Raw genomic sequence first — 14166 nt, 5'->3', positions numbered from 1 at the left:
TTGAACCACTTTTGCCACTGCTTAATATGTGGTCAATCACTCAAATTTTCCCGAGACTGTTTTCTTCTTTGTAATAGATAGTTGAGTATTTCATTCACTTCTTGCCTTTTGAGGACAGAGAAAAGTTTAGATGAGAATTTGACCTGGGGAAATAAGACTCAGTAGGCCTCCATACCTTCTCTCTCAACCCTATAATCAAGTTGAAATTACCATTAAAATCGGCCTGAAATTGAAAAGGGCAATATGTTACCTGAGAAGGGAGATTGCTATGTGGTAATTGTCCATATAACATCTTTTTTTTTTTTAAGTTTTTGCAAGGCAGTGGGGTTAAGTGGCTTGCCCAAGGTCACACAGCTAGGTAATTATTAAATGTCTGAGGCTGGATTTAAACTTAGGTACTTCTGACTCCAGGGCCGGTGCTCCATCCACTGTGCCACCTAGCCGCCCCCTATATAACATCTTCATCTCTTCCCCCTGAGTTACTTCCTTTACCTTACCCAATGGTCAATAATGAATAGAATGGTGGGGGTAGCAAAACTAAAGACTTATTAAACACCCCAATTCATCGAACCTTAAGGGCAGTACTGAGGAGGCAGATAAAAATAAAAAAAAAGGCAGAAGACAATTTTGAACCTCAAATAAAACAAATGAAACAAATTATAAGGAAAATAGAAAATGAGGAAACATTTTGCAACAAGTATTTCTGATAAAGGCCCCATTTCTCAAATATACAGATCACTGAATCAAACTTATGAGAATACAAGCCATTCCCCAACTGATCAAAGAATATGAACAGGTAGGTAGTTTTCAGACAAAGACATCAAAATTATCTATAGTCATATAAAAAACACTAAATCATTATTGATCAGAGAAATGCAAATTAAAACAACTCTCAGGTACCTCACACTCAACAAAGTGATGAATATGACAAAAAAGGAAAATGATGAATGTTGGGATATGGGCAAACTGGGACACTAATGAACCATTGATGGAGTTGTGAACTGATCCAACTTTTTTGGAGGCCAATTTGAAGCTATGCCCCACAAAATTGTGCATACATTTTGATCCAGCAATGCCACTTCTATATCTATATCCCAAAGATATCCCCAAAAGAGGGGAAAGGACATATTTGTACCCAAAATATTTATAACAGCTCTTTTTGTGGTGGCTTAGAATTGGAAATCAAAAGGATGCCCATAAATTGAGGAATGACAAAACAAGTTGTGGTATATGATTGTAATGGAATATCATTGTGTTGTAAGAAATAACAAGCAGAAATGATTTCAAAAAAACCTGGAAAGACTTGCATGAATTGATGCAAAGTGAAGTGAACAGAACCAGGAGAACACTGTACATAGCAATAACAATATTGTTCCATGAAGACCTATGAATGACTTAGCAGTTTTCAGCAATACAATGTTTCAAGACCATCCCAAAGGACTAATGATGAAGCATATGATTCATCTCCAGAGAAATAAGTGATATTGTCTGAATATAGATCGAAGCATCCTCTTTTTTCACTTTTTTTCTCATTTTTTTTTAAATTTGAATCTTCTATAAAATGACTACTTTGGAAATGTTTTATATGCTTGCACATATCTACCCTATATCTGATTGCTTTCCAGATTGGGGGGGAGGAGTAGGAAAGGAGAGAGGAACAGAATATGAAAATCAAAACTTTAAATAAAAATGGTTAAAAAAAAAAGAACCAAGTGCTATAGAAATGTAAACAGTCCAAGTAATGGGCTTGAAATCAGGAAGATTTGAGTTCAAATAGGGTCTCATTACTTACCAGTTGTGTGATCTCGAGCTGTTTACTTAACCTCTGATTGCTTCAGTTTCCACAACTGTAAAATGGGGTGGGTGGTGATAATAATAATACCTACCTCACACAAGGGCAAGCACTCACAAGGGGGTAAGACGACACGATACTTGGACATCTTAAAGATCTGTCTTAAGAAGTTTGAATTTAATTGTGCAGCATGGGAGTCTTTGGCACAGGACCTCCCAGCATGGCCTGCCCTCATCAATGAGGGTTCTGCCCTCTATGAGAAGGGTAGAACTGAAGCAGTTAAAAGGAAACATGGAATCCATAAGTTTAGAATTCCCACTCCAGGATTATTTGCGCCCAACCTGTGGTGAAGCATTCTGAACTCATATTGGGCTGATCAGCCACAGTCTGACACATTGTGTCTCAAAATTTATCTCAAATATAGTGATGTCATTTTAGTCTTCTCTGATAACGAAGGACAAGAACTAAGAACCAACCCAGGGTTGTTATGAGGATCAAATAAGATAGTAATTATATAATAGTAATCAAATAAGATAGCACTTAGCACAGTCTATCACAATATAGGCTCTATATAAATGTTATCTATTAATAATAATTATTATTGTTATAACTATCATAGAATCATAGGTTTGCAGTAGGAAGGGACTTGAGAGATCATCATCATCATTATATAGTCAGCTTTTAAGTATTGATTAGTGGAATATCCATGGGAAGCTGGCAGTAAGCCAGGATTGGAAAAGGGTGGGTTTGTTCAAAGAAAGATCAAAAACTTGTGCACGTAGATGTGTGTGCCCATGCACATATCTGAGTATATTGTTTATTTCTGATAGTCTGTGTACATGGCTGTATTTTAACAACGAATGATGCCACTATTTTAAATCAACCATGGCTTACTTGCCACTCTTGCTGGAAAAATAGCTGTATTCAGCTGCGCTGACCTTGGACTATTGGGTGAATTATTCATCTGTTGTTGTTATTTGTCCTTCATTCTTGAAGAAGACCATGACATCAGGGAGGTGATGTCAAGACTTGCAAGTGAGTTGGATCTAAATGATGAGGTGCTAGGCAAACTCACCAGCCTCACTTTCTCCTCCTGAATCATCGGATCCTGTGGCCAGATATGGATCAGGATGACTGGAGATGACCCTCACTCATCTTCTACTGTTATAACCAAAGAAGTACACAGTCTGAATGAATCTCTGGACGAAGAATTCTTTGTTTGGAGAGTTTCCCTCAATCTACTGATTTACCCTAATCACTGATCCCCATGTCTAACTGTCCTGGTTGAGGATACAACAGAGCCCAGCTTTATAGAGAGATCCCAAAGACCTCATCTGGGGGACTTACATTGCAGATTTAGAAATGTGAAACCAGGCTTACTTATTAAGTTTTATTTTTTTTCCTCCCCGGCACACTCCATCTCATACATTGCCTGACACATGCCATACATATAGCAAACAATTCAACTAACTGGAGCTGGGTGAATGGAGATGCAGTCATGGGTCTGACTGTGGATGACTAGAGGGTGATAAGGTTATACTAGGCACAGTTTACTGGATCGTGTGCTTTATGATTCAATTCCTCTCCATTATTTATGTTTTATCTCTGTGCCTTTATTATTCCCCCCCCCCCCCCCATGCCTGGAATGCTAATCCCCTTTAGCTCTGCCTCTCAGAATCCCTAATTTCCTTTGAATTCCTAATTTTCTCAGTTTAAATACCACTTTCTTTTGAAGACTCTTTCTTGTTCTCTCAGCTGACAGAGATGTGGCATCTAAAATTACCTTGTATAAAATTACCTTGTATCTATTTGTATCTACCTTTATTTGTATTTGTTGTCTCCCCATTAGAATATAAGTGACTGACAAACAAGAAGTGCTTAATAAATACTTGCTGACCTCATAGAATCATAGATTTAGAGTTGGAAGGTCACTGGAAGTCATTTAAGTCTATGCAACATATTCATTCTTTCCTTAGAAACACACAAAAATCAGTTGCTAAATTTTAAGGGGAATTGAATGGTATGGGAGTAGATTAGTAAGAAAGAAATGTTTATCACATCATGAAGATCTACCTATGAAAAGATATCAAATTAGGAAGGTTTTTTTCCCTTTGCCTCTCCAGCTCTTAGAACAATGTCTTATACACAGAAGATATTTAATAAATTCTAGGTGAATTGAAATGAAAATGAGTGTAGCAATCATGCTAGGTTATGTCAATCTCCCCAGTTTGTACTTGCTGATTGGGTCCCCCAAGGGATATCCTGTGGATCCAGGCTCCTAAATTGTACATTATGAACTCTCCCCCCATCATGTGTTTACCCTTAATAATCATCTGATTGACACCATAAATTCAAAGCAAGGATGTTTTTTATAAAATAGCATATAACATGAATAGTTGTTAACAAAATATTCTTCTCATAAACTTGAGGCAGTACAGCTAGGTGGTAGTGGATAGAGCATAGATCTGGATCTCAGACACTAGTTGTGTGTTCCTGGGAAAGTCACTTAACCCTGTTTGCTTCAGTTTTCTAATTTGTAAAATGAGCTGGAGAAGGAAACCACAAACTTCAATATCTTATCAAGTTATCTGAAATCAAATTTGAATTTAGGTCTTTCTGATTCCAGGCCCAGAACTCTATCCACTGAGAAAACTAGGTGCTTCCTGGCTGCTTATGTTTCTTTAGTTAGTTTTCTCTTTTTAGGTCTGTTCAGCTATCTATATGATCTATAGGAACTCCTTCCTTGCTTAGCAAAGTTTTAACTCAATGTAGTATCCCTCTCATGCTACAAAAAAGCACTAGTAATTCATTTCCAAAAATTATCTGAAATTTCTATTTTAGGGATTTAGAAGGGTCTCCATTTAGAAGTAATTTGCAGGAAAAACAAAAGTGTTGTCTTTCTCATACAGCTTAGTGAGTGCTTCACATCTCCCCCAAAGTATCTCACTAAATACTTTCAATATCTTTGTCCCTTAAGTCAAAAAATACCCCCCTTTAACTAAAAATATTCTGTTTGGCTCTAGGTGCATTGCTAGATATCAGTATTTGAGGAATGCAGCAAACATATAGCTCATATCAACAGCCATATTCACAATGGACAGTAATACAACCAGTATCAGTACTTAAGCTTGAAAACAAAAGGGAAAAATTGTTAATTACTCCAGTGGGATTCCTGCTACACTAAGGGATCCCAATTTCCTCAATTAGGTTGAATTTAGAATTTCTTCCAGGATTGTCTGCAAATGCATAGTCCTGCTACCCAAAATATATCCTGGACCAGTCATTGAAGTTTAGTAGAGCTCCATTTAGGTTTCTCCCTTAATTTATACTTAGATCTCTCTTTTCTCCCCTTATGATTATTTGAATTTCAAGGTATTCTGTAGCTCGTCCTCCTAAAATTACAGGTCCCCAATCTCCATAGGTGCAGGCACCTGTAATATTTCATCCTTTGTTCATGAAGAGGACCAATGACATCACAAGGGTTGTCTTGACTGGTGAATGATTGGATTTAAGTGAGGCAGAGCTGTGCAAAGTCATCAGCCTCCCACTCTCCTCCATAGTCATTAAAGTTCAATGGCAAGATCAAAGCAAGATGATTGGTGATGATCCCGGATAGAGTGGATGACCTTGCTCTTTCTAAATTAAGGTCTTTCCCAGGTCTGTTTGTCTGAGGTAATGCCCGTTCAATGACTAAGGACTAGATGAGAATTGAGACAAACGATGACCTACCTTACCAATCACAAAAGTAACAATCTGGAAAGACCTTCAAAATTTCTGTGACTGTAATAGTAATCCAGTTGACATCATAAATTTAAAATAAATGCATTTATTGAAATAACATCTAGCCTGCATAGAGGCAATGAAACTTTCCCCTTATCAATCTGGGATACATTCTCCCTCAAATAGGTACCACCTCAGAGGGAAGAACATGTTTACAAGATTCAAACATATAGGATTCATGTGGTCAAACCACTGACACTTCAAGGCTTCACTTCTCATTTGGTGTCCTCACACTGCTCTCCAGTGGGCAGTGTCTCTGTTGGGCTGGTTCTTCAACTGAGCTTCTCTCCACATCTCAATTCAGCTAATAGGCTTAGCTCCTTTGCCACTCTATGTAAAAATATGGAATGAATTACTTGGTGTGAACTTCTCTAGGGTTCATCTTTTTATAAGTCACATATATACCATTCTAAAATGTCCACACTTTATGTTTGTGAATAGACCACTTAGAGTGGCCATTCAAGCCTGAAATGAGCTTTACCCCTAAGTCTTTTAAAAACATCTCAAAAATATGGCTGCCATCATAGTTTCCACGAGGAAAACTGGGATTCAGGAGATAGGGTGAGGCAGAGATGTCAAAGATCTTTGCTTGCGTATGGGTCATAGGAGCTGACAGATCACATGATGGAGGCTCCCCATGTCACTGGGACTATGAGGTGGCCCTGTCATCATCAATCATCTTCATTCACCACTTGAAATCCTAACCTGGATTTTTGTGCTGGTTCTACTGTTAATTGGCAAGTGAGACCTTGGGAAAGCCACTTCTTATGGGTCTCATTTTGTTTATCTAAAAAATGAAGGGGTCAAAATATATCTCTAAATTCAAGTTCTAAAGAAATTCTATTATTGGGGGGGGGGTGATGTACTTGGCTCCATGAAACAACAGGTATAGAGGCATGTTTATTCTTTGACATCTTCAGTTTCCAGGGTAGGAGATGCTGCTTGGAAATAAAGCCTCCTTTACAGGAGTGTGTGTGTGTGTTTTTGTGTGTTTGTGTGTGAATGCTAAGAGGGACATGGATAGAGACAAACAGAGAAACAAAGACCAAGTCATAGAGATAGATAACGAGAATAAAGGGGGAACTGAGAAAGACAGAGAAATGGAGAAAGTCAGAAGGACAAAGGAACAGAGGCAGAGACCAAGAGACAAATGAGAGGGGAGAAAGAGAAGGCAGAGAATACCCTCTTCACTTCCAAAGAAATGAGCTACATTTCCATTGCCCTCAGACCTGCCTATATAGAATATTATAGGTATTGGGGGCAAATAGCAAAGTGATTGAATGGAAAGAATACTGCATTCAACCAAAAGACCTAGGCTCAACAAGTCTCTCTGGGTTTCTGCTTCTTTCTCTAAAGGAGTTCAGGTTAAGATCCCTTCCCTGAGATCCCTTCCATGCTAGAAGTTTCAGATTTGCCTCACTGGGGTTGTCCTTGTCCTGAAATGAAGTAATGTATACAAAGTAGTTTGCATACTTCAAAAAGCTCTAGCAAAATTAACTAGTATTGTTATTTTTGCATTATTTCCTGTTGTTAACATACCTGTCCACCTTCCTGCATATCCCAATTTGGACATTTCAACATTAGCTACCCTGAGACTGGAGACCAGGGACATACTATTAAGATTGGTTAATTCTGAAGAGAGTACTTATCCAAAATGGTCAGTGTGAGCTAGGTAGCAGGAAATCATGGGAAGAGTTCTGGATTTAGGTGCCAATCCCCGCTCAGTTGTTTGGCTGACTTTAGTAATTTACTCTCTCTGGGTAATTTTTTTACCTCATCTGGAAAATATAGGGATTAGATTAAATCTTCAGTGTCCATTTCAAATACTCTAAGATGTTCTATCTACAAGTTCAACTTTCAAGGAGACTTCTTATGAAGTCAGAGAGCAGGGAAGGCCCTTGGAAGCCATTGAGTTCAATCCTTTGGTTCATAATGAGGAAATTGAGACTTAGATCATCAAGTAACTTGGCTAAGGTCACACAGTGTATGGTAGACTGGAATTTAAACACATATTCTAAATCCAAACCCTGAACTCTGTTCTCTCACATCCCTATCTAAGTCATGGCCCAATCTGTCAGAAAAATAATTAGCATTCACACATAGTTATTCTAAATATGTCCAAAGCTTCCCTCCATAATTAAACTTCCCTTATCTGCTCTTACCCTCCCCACTCCCAAAAAGATAAAGTAAAAACAGTTGTCATTTAAAAAAATTGAATGAATGAAACCCCTCTACCCAGTTGAAAAAGAAACAAGAACAAAGCCCTTATAACAAAAAGTCAAACTAAAAAATTGCGCATTGACCATGTTCCAAAAACATGTATGTCATTCCGCATCCTGAGTCCCTTTCCTCTCTGTCAGAAGCTTTATCACTGGCCTGGTGGAATCATGGTTGGTCACTACACATTTTAGAGTTCTAAAATCTTTGAAAGTAAAACAATTAAAAATCAAGTATAATTTCCTGAAAATTATTATCACTAAGGAGGACCTGACATACTTCCCATAGTGTAGGAGAGTTTTTCAGAGGGGAATATATGTAGAATAAGCAGGAAAAATTAAATGTGTCTCAAAAAAATGGGAGATGAGGACACTAGTTACCCCAGCCTCTATTATCTGTGTGACTGTTTAAGTCTCTTCTGTTGTTGGTGTACGAGTGCCCTCTCGTGGTTACTGTGGTGACATTGCAATACAAACCATTTGAAGGACTGGAGGGAGATACAGAGGGGTGTCACCTCTATTATCCTGCATCTTCAGACTTTCCTCACCTCCCCTGTTCTTGTAATAAGTAGTTAGAGACTGGGAAGGCATTTCTTCCCCTCCACTCCCCCCACCAATTTCTGACCCAGGTATTCAACTATCTTGTTTAAACAGCTCATAGTGCTGGTAATTCCATGCTCTAGCATCTCTTGTGATGGGGATCAAAAAAGTCACCTAAATACTTCATTTTGAATTTTAAACTGTCTTCCATTGAAACAGAGTTGTTCAATATATATAGTAGGTGTCCTAATGAATGCTTGTTGAATGAATGGTTGCATATGGGATATTTGATTAACTTGGACAATCCATGACCCTGATTCTAGTATTTTGGGGTAAACTTAAGCTTCCCTAAGTGACTTAACATACACTATTCCAGCTCTTAATTGTACCTGCACTATAAGAATTGGGACTGAGGACCCAGGTCTGGCTCCACCACTAACTATATGATTTGGGTAATAATAACGACAGCTAGTATATGGAGCCTTAAGTTTTGCAAAGCACTTTATATGTGTTAACTCATATGATCCTTATAGCAACCCTATAAGATAGCTAGGTTAAGAATAAGAGCCCCGGACCTGGAGTCAGGAAGATCTTAGTTTTGATCTTAGTTCTGATCAAATACTTAGGTAGTGTGATCCTGGGCAGGTCACTTAACCTCTGTTTACTTTAATCCACTAGAGAAAGAAATAGTAAACCACTTTAATAAAATTCCATATCAGAGTTTTCTGAATAACAACTATTAAAGATAGATGCTATCATTATCTACATATTATAGATGAAGAAACTGAGGCAGCAGAGGTTAAATGACTTGCCCAGGGTCACACAGCTAGTAAATAGTTGGATTTAAATTCAGGTCTCCCTGACTCCAAATCTATTGCAACTTCTAGTTGCTTTACAAGAATGTTAAATCAATTTACTTCTCTGAGACTGTTTCCTCCTCAGAAAATTGTGTCTGATGATTCTTAACTTCACAGAGTTACTGTGAAGAATTAGTGAGATAATTACATAGCACGCACTAGTTAGAGCTGTAATAAAGATTCTAATACCTGGAATAGTGCTCACGTGACCATTAAGGGGACTCACAGTTGAAGGTCAATCCATAAGAGGAAGATCCAAGTCCCTGTTGGTCCTGCTGCTGCATTGGGAAATTCCATGGAGGTGGCAAGCCATGATGAAGGAGGACATAAAAGACAGTTTGTACGATATTGCTGTCACTGCATACAATGTTCTCCTGCTTCTGTTCTGTTCTCTTTGTATCAGTTCACATAAGTCTTTCCAGGTTTTTCTGAAATCATCCTGCTTGTCATTCCCTAAAGCATAATAATATTCCATCACAATCATATACCACAGCTTATTCAACTATTCCCCCAATTGATGGGCATCCCCTCAACAAGAACCCTTTCCTAAGGACTTCACAAATTAGTTGGAAGTTTAAGAGAGTCATGGAAGGGTAGCTCACACTACAGAGAAGCCCAGGCTAAATTCCATAAGGAGTTCAGTCAGCAATTGAGGATTTATCTCTGGGACCAGAGATATAGAGCTAGAAGGGACCTCAGGAATCATCTATTCAACCCTCCCTTCGCTCTCCTCATTTGACAAATGAAGCAGAGAAACTGAAAAACTTGTCCTGGATCTCACAGCTAGTGAGTGTCAGAACCAGAAGGAGGTAAGAAGACAGAGGGTTACAGAGGGTTTGAAAGACTTCAAGAAGATGCCACGGCTTCATCCGAACTGATATTTTGAAAGATGAGGAGGATCCAAGTAGGAGGAAAGGAACAGGGGTGGGCGTGGGGGTGGGGAAACACTGGCTGTTGGCATCTTAAATGATAAAAATGCAACCTGGAGCTTGTTGCAATGGAAAAAGCATTGGATTCAGATGATCTGACTCAGAGGACCTGGGTTCACACACCACTTCCACCATTCACATTGTGACCTTGGGCAAATCCTACCTTTTCTTGGTTTCAGGTTCCTCATCTATAAAAGGAGGAGCTTGGACTAGAAGGTTTTCAAGGTCTCTTCCAACTTAAATCTATGATCCTAAGCATTACATTTTAAAGTTGTAGCTTGTCTTTCATTCTCTAAGACGATGAAGACTCACTTTTTCCTCTGTAGCCATGTGGGTCCATGGCTACATGATTCAGGACAACTGGAGATGACCCTGGATAGAAGGAATCAGGGTTAAGTGACTTGCCCAGGGTCATACAATTAGTAAGTCTTGATTGCCTGAGAATGGATTCAAACTCCTGTCCTCCTGATTCCAAGGTCAGTTTTCAATTCACTGTGCCACCTAGCTGCCCCAGGAATCAGTATAGTATAGTGGTCCTAGACATACTGTTCCTAGAGTCAAGAAACTGGGATGCTGGAAGGGCTTTAGAGGTCAAAACTCATAATTGATCCTAGAGTCAGTAGGAAATCTCTTGTTTTCCATTGTAGATAGTGTCAGTGTTTTAAATAGGAGCTTGGAAGAGAATGATCAGTCTGGACAAGAGTGATTAGGGAAAGCTTCAGAAGAGGGATTAGAGTTCAAATCCCAATCCTGAGACCTTCCCACTGTGTGAACATGGACAAGCCCTTTGATCTCTTTGAGCCTTAGTTTCTTTACCTGCAAAATGGTAACATGTGTTCTTACACTTCATACCTTAAGGGGGACTTTTGATTATAGGCTTTATAAGTCTTAAGATGCTATAGAAATTTGAGCTGTTTATTATTGTTATGGTTGTTATTATTATTAAAATGACCCTTTTGTGAACTGTACTCACATTGAATCCAAAAGGCCAGATTGGAGAGAAACTCTATGTTCTGAAATCCCAGATCACCAAGGCTCTCATGGAAGGGCTGACATGCTACTGGTTCTGTAGCAATCACTGAGAATGTGAACAGGTCTGTGCCTCTAAACACAGGGGACTGAGTGGCATGAAGGGAGTATCTAACTGCATCAACTTCTGCCCTATGGCCATTAGCAATGTCCCAGTTTCCAGATCTGGAAAGATCTGGGAACCAATCAACCAGAGAGAAGTAAGACAGTCCCTGCACCCTAGGAGTTTATAGGACAACTGAGGAAATAAGATGATTATCTATAAAATGGTGATAACACCAGGTAGGATTTGTAAAGGGAAAAGAATTCAAGTCGATCCCCAAAACCTATGGCAAAAATAGAACACTCCTTACCCTCAAAGATCTTACATTCTAAGGAGTGAGGCAACTTGGACATACATGTCTTTGTGAAAGAAATACAAGATAATTTTGGAATGAAGGCATTAGTAACTGGGATGATGAGGAAAACAAAAGCTTCATGTGGAAGGTGTAGTTTGAGTTGAGCCTTGAAGGAAACCAGGAATTCTGGGGAGAGAAAAATGAGTAGGGAGTACATTCCAGGGAAGGGGGACAACCAGTGCAAATTCACAGAAATAGAAGATGGAGGCACATGGGCTAGTTTCACTGAACAGCTAAATTTTGGAAGGAGAGTAGTATATAATAAGTCTGGTTATGAAGGACTTAAAATGCCAAGTGGAGAAGCTTATATTTGATGCTAGAGTTACTTAGGAAGGACTAATATTCAAATTTAGATACAGTCAATATTACACGAGAGAGAGAGAGAGAGAGAGAGAGAGAGAGAGAGAGAGAGAGAGAGAGAGAGAGAGAGAGAGGCTTGGACAAGTGTGGTCAGGAAAGACTTTTAGGGCAAAGGTAGGACTGGATCTATACCTTGAAGTTTTTCTACAATCCTTTCTATAAGGCCTATTTTTTAAAATGGCAATCAGGGTTAAGTGACTTGCCTAGGATTACACAGCTGTTAAGTATCTGGGGTCACATTTGAACTCAGGTCTTCCTGACTTCAGGCCCAGTGCTGTATTCACTACACCATTAAGCCTTACAAGGCATTTCTAAAAGTGGAGGTGGAGGGGAAAAGGCACTTCATGTTTGGATTAGCATAATCAAAAACATGGAAATGTAAAATTGAAGGGTACCCAGAAGATCAGTTTGGCCAGAACAGAACATATATATTACATAGTAGGAGAAAGAAAATAAAGTCTAGAAGGGAGGTTAGGGTCAGATAGAAGAAAGCCTTAAATGCCATTGTTTCATAGAAAGAACACTGGCTATAGAGTCAGGCAACCTGACTCTTCCATTTATGAGATGTATGACCTTGGGCAAATTACTTCATCTCTCTGGGCCTCAATTTCCTCTTCTGTAAAATGAGAGGGTTGGACTAGATGATCTCTTTACAGCTCAAAGTCATGTGATCCAATGGGGAAGAATTGTGAAGAAAGCTGATTAATTCAATTAATTTCAACAAGCTTTTATTAAGGGCTTGTTCTCTGGAAGACACATTAAGAAATAAGATTGGAACCATGTATGATGTGTGAAAGCCTTCTTCTTCCTCCTTGGTATTATCCTGGGAGTTTCTGTGCTCCTCTTCCCAGGAACTGCCCTGTTCAGTTGTCCTTTCTATCTATAACTCCATCTTTAACTTACTGTATGACTCTTGACAATATTGTCCACCTTGGTCCTCACTTTCCTCATCTGTAAAATAATATTTGACCAGATCTCTAAAGTCTCAACTCCAATAATCTGTGAAATTTAGCATTCTGCATTTAAAGGGAGACTTTGGGGGGACAACTGTTGGAATTTTGGATCCTAAGTGGGAGGCTAGTGAGAGACAGAGAGGGCATATTCAGATGGCATCTTTATGCTTACTACTTTATTAGCTATACTTATTAAAGCTTTGACAAACACAACCTCCCTGGACCTCAATTTTCCTATCTGTAAAATGAAAGAGTATACTGAATGGTCTTTACAATTCTTTCCAGCTACAGATCAACAATCTTATGCCATTTAGGTAAATACAGCTCCTAACCAAGAGAAAGCCTTCTTTTTTCTAATGGCGCTCCAGAAGAAAAAATCTAACTCTACCCAGTCAAGGCCCTGAAGAAATATAGTCAGGGTTAAAATAATAGCAATCTCTTGTACTTGTCTAGGCTTTTATCCTTTTCAGACTGTCTCCAGTAATTGAAGATAATCCAGCTCCTGTTTTCTCTGTCACCTTCTGAACTAGAGCAGAACTACTAGAAATTTCTGTTTTTCTTTCTCACCTTTCAGTGTATCCAGTAGTCACACCTAGGGCTCTGGAGAACTGTTAAGTTCATCAACCCTCCTGGACCAGCTCTATCTATTAACAAACCTACTCTGTGCTAGGCACTAGGGGTTCAAGAACAGAATGAAACCATTCCTACTCATGAGGAATTTACATTATAAAGTGAATAAATATATACATACAATGTAGGAAATATACCATGTTGGAATCTCCTACTATGTAATGTATATGTTCTGTTCTGGCCAAACTGATCTTCTGGGTACCTTTCAATTTTACATTTCCATGTTTTTGATTATGCTAATCTAAACATGAAGTGCCTTTCCCCCTCCACCTCCACTTTTAGAAATGCCTTGTAAGGCTTAATGGTGTAGTGAATACAGCACTGGGCCTGAAGTCAAATTTGAAAGAAAAGGTGCTAGAAATTGGAGGTAAGAAAAGGTCAGGAAAGGCTTCATGAAGGAGATGGTGTTGGAGTTGCTATTCAAAGGCTTAGGTATTGAGGACATAATTCCCTATTTCCCCACTATAATCTCCCTATAACAGACTGGAAAGATGGTATTCCTGACCTGCTGTTTTGATACAAGTTAAAGAACTTTTGACTTATGGCAACCATTAGGTCAGTCACCCGAACCGCCATTCCCAGAGTATTGCTGCTGTGGTATTCTTCTCTATCCTCCTTGGGCTCAATGGTCAAACTCCTTGACAGAAGAACCTCCCTCTCTTCAAGGACCATTCCACCCCTG

This window comes from Macrotis lagotis, chromosome 4 (assembly GCF_037893015.1).
Source record: "Macrotis lagotis isolate mMagLag1 chromosome 4, bilby.v1.9.chrom.fasta, whole genome shotgun sequence".
Taxonomy (NCBI): domain Eukaryota; kingdom Metazoa; phylum Chordata; class Mammalia; order Peramelemorphia; family Peramelidae; genus Macrotis; species Macrotis lagotis.
Note: the sequence above shows the minus strand (reverse complement) of the source record.